The sequence below is a fragment of the Gracilinanus agilis genome, chromosome 1, assembly GCF_016433145.1.
Source record: "Gracilinanus agilis isolate LMUSP501 chromosome 1, AgileGrace, whole genome shotgun sequence".
Taxonomy (NCBI): Eukaryota; Metazoa; Chordata; class Mammalia; order Didelphimorphia; family Didelphidae; genus Gracilinanus; species Gracilinanus agilis.
Genome location: NC_058130.1, coordinates 160,287,549 through 160,289,729, shown reverse-complemented (window position 1 = coordinate 160,289,729; position 2,181 = coordinate 160,287,549). Strand labels below are relative to the sequence as shown.

General features: G+C 41.7%; 1 pseudogene; it reads left to right on the top strand.

The window, feature by feature from the left end:
- The first annotated feature begins 607 nt into the window (after positions 1-607).
- LOC123249054 overlaps positions 608-2,181 on the top strand; it is a 138,358-nt pseudogene continuing 136,784 nt past the window's right edge.

Genomic DNA, 2,181 nt, shown 5'->3' with positions numbered 1-2,181 from the left:
TAGCACTGCCCAGGGGGTGGTCAGTGGCCTCTGGAGTTGACACCCACTCTGACAAATGACTTGTGAATTCTTAGTAGGGGTGCTTAAGTGTTTGATTGTTTAATTTAAAAGTTGCTGATTGATAGACAAAGAAAGATTGATTCACTCTTCACACTTTCAACAACTGGCTGAGCCAGCCAAAGATTTTGAGGGCTTTTTCATCTGTTGGCTTTCACTATGGGAAGGCATTTGTTCCACCCCAAATATTTGATATTCAGGCCCTGCCTGAAAGCATGTTGGAGTGGAACACCGCCCCCCCACCCCCATATGCAAGCGTGTTTAAGTAGGGAAGTGGCTAAAAATTTAATCCCGCAAAACTCAAGACATGAGGGAGAAAGAGGTCCCCCAAATCCAAATTAAGTATTTTATTTTTTTTCTTCTACACAGAGGACAAAAAAATAGTGGACAAGGAAGAGGCAGTGTATTCAAGGATCACCTCCAGCAATCCTTAAACTGTCCCACATCATTCTGGAGAAACCGTTTTTCAGAGCATCCCTGCAAAGAGCTACCTGAAAAGCAAATAAGTCCAGACTACAGTATTGCAAGACTTTGGATCACAGGGCAGCAAATGAGTGAAACATTTAAGAATTTTTTAAAATACTTTCTGCTGAAGTTGGAATGTCATAAAAGCACTATTGAACTAATAAATAAGAGTAGGAGCTGGTTCTATAAAAAATAAATAAAATAGGTACAGTATTGGTTAATTTGATTGAAGTAAGAATGTCACTTGGGGCAGCTGGGTGGCTCAGTGGATTGAGAGCCAGGCCTAGAGACTGGAGGTCCTAGGTTCAAGTCCGGCCTCGGACACTTCCAGCTGTGTGACCTTGGGCAAGTCACTTGACCCCTATCGCCCACCCTTACCACTCCTGGGCTAAGGACAGTCCCTAGCCCGGATGAAAAAGGAGGAGGGTTGGGCGTGGGGCTAGCAACCCCACCCTGTAAAAACTACATCTGCTAAAGAAACTGCAACCTAAAGTAGGGGCAGCTGGGCTAGCTCAGTGGATTGAGAGCCAGGCCTAGAGACAAAAGGTCCTAGGTTCAAATCCGGGCTCAGACACTTCCCAGCTGGGTGACCCTGAGTGACCCATTGCCTACTGGTTGTGGCCCTATGCTCCTAGAATGGAGTCCCAGGATAAAAAAAAAAAAAAAAAAGAATGTCACTTAACTTGGAATCTGCAGAAGGAGGATATTGAGCTACATGATTCAGATGAAAGAATTGATGAGCAGCTGGAATATCTGACCACTAAATCCCAAGTTGCCCTTTAAAATGTACTGACCTATGTAAAACATGTACAAGACCAAAATGAGGAAGTTTTAGAAAGCTTATACTGATCAAGTAGAAAAATGAAGTACTATGACCTGGGAAAACTAAGCCTGCATCTATTGCTACATGGACAGACTCCCAGAGACCCAGCCTTTCTTGCACAAGATTGAGGCAAATTGTAAGAAGCTGTTAAGTGTCTTCTCCTATAAGGCAGAGCTTCCAGAAATTGAATGTGATAAAAGGGTGGTTACTTCTGAAGTTTGGAGGCAGATATTATGAAAGAGCCAAAGCCTATGTTGAAAAGGCACTGGAGTCAGATGTTGAGCACCCTGAATTTAGCATTGAATTTACCATTTTCATATTTTTTAGTAGTAAAAGACTTTCTTTGAGCCCTCTGGAGGCAGTAATCAGGCTGAATCTAGAAAATACATTTTAGAGATTCTCCTGGCACTAAAGCTTCAGGATATAGAGGCAAATCTGAAGTAGAAAAACACATTAAGGAAGTTCTCAACCAAGTACCATTCAAATTTTATGTCCTCTGCTGTGCAGCAAAATTTTACCAGTGAGAAAACAACCCAGCGAGGGGTATTGAGCTCTTTTAAAAAGACGTTAAAACTTGTACCAATCTCTGATTTCTTGCATCACCGAATAGGCCTTTGTTATAGGACAAAAATGATCCAAATCAAGAAGGTCCCAAGGAAAAAGCCTAAGGGTTAGAATGAAGATGAAGTAGACAAATTAATCTGTTCTGCCATATTTTATTTTGAAGCATCTGTTACACAAAAATCTTTCTTATGTTTGCTTACTTAAACCCAGCTAACATGTATTCTGAGGAAGGTCACTCTAAAGAGACAGAAGACCTTTTTCAAAAAGGCCGG